This window comes from Pundamilia nyererei, unplaced genomic scaffold (genome assembly GCF_000239375.1).
Source record: "Pundamilia nyererei isolate P.nyererei 1_Seehausen unplaced genomic scaffold, PunNye1.0 scaffold00240, whole genome shotgun sequence".
NCBI classification, from domain to species: domain Eukaryota; kingdom Metazoa; phylum Chordata; class Actinopteri; order Cichliformes; family Cichlidae; genus Pundamilia; species Pundamilia nyererei.
In genome coordinates, this window is record NW_005187641.1 from 64,729 (window position 1) to 66,052 (window position 1,324).

Genomic DNA, 1,324 nt, shown 5'->3' on the forward strand with positions numbered 1-1,324 from the left:
TCCACCAATCAGGCCTGTATGGTAAACTAGTGAGATGAAAGAGCACACCTGGGGTTTGCCAAATGGCAGCTGAAGGACTCTCAGACCATGAGAAATAACATTCTCTGGTCGGTTGAAACAAAGATTGAACTCTTTGACCTGAATCCCAAGCGTCATGTCTGGAAGAAACCAGGCACAGCTCATCCATTGGCCAATACTTTCCCTACAGTGAAGCGGGGTGGTGGAAGCATCATCTTGTGGGATGTTCTTCGCCAGCAGGAAGCGGTAGATGAGTCAGAGTTGAGGGAAAGATAAATGCAGCAATGCACAAAGACATCCTTGATGATAACCTGCCACACAGACCGGACCTTGAACTAGGGTGATTGTTCAACTTCCTACATGACACTGACCCTAAGCAAGCAGCCAAGATAACAAAGGAGTGGCTTCGCAACCACTCTGTCAATGTCCTTGAGTGGAGTGGAGTGCCCACTCTGGGTCAGAGACCAGTTACTGACCCAAGTGGAAGAGTTTAAGTATCTAGGTCTTGTTCATGAGTGAGGGGAGAAGGGAGGAGGAGATTGACAGACAGATTGGTACAGCATCTGCAGTGATGCAGATGCTGTACTTGTCCATCGTGGTGAAGAGAGAGCTGAGCGTAAAAGTGAAGCTCTCAATTTACCGGTCAATCTACATCCCTACCATCACCAATGGTCACGAGCTTTGGGTAGTGACCAAAAGAACGAGATCGCAGATACAAGCAACAGAAAGGCGCTTTCTCAGAAGGCTGGCTGGCCTCTCCCTTAGAAATAGGTTGAGGGGTTTGGACAACCGGTAGGGGCTCAGAGTGGAGCTGCTGCTCCTCCACATCCCAAGTAGTTGAGAGGGTTTTGGGCATCTGACAAGGATGCCTCCTGGGTGAGGTGTCCTAGCCATGTCCCACCAGGAGGACGCCCCGGGGCAGAGCCAGAACACAGTGGAAGGATTATATTTCTCAACTGGCCTGGGAATGCAGGTGGACACGGAGAGGGAGATCTGGGCTTGTTTGATCTGGGCTTGTTTGCTTAGTCTGCTGCCCCTGTGACCTGGCCCTGGATAGGCAGAAGAAACTGGATTGTTTTTTATTTTTAACAAATTTACAAGAATCTCAAGCAAACTTTTTCTGTTTTGTAATTATGGGGTATTGTATGTAGAATTTCGAGGTGAAACATTTATTTAATCCACTTTGGAATAAGGTTTTAAAAAAGCATATGCAGTATACTTTTTCAAAACAAATATAAAAACCTCCTCATGGGCCACATTTTGCAATGCAAAGAGAGTTTTAAAAATGATTAGAAGTCTAAAAAAT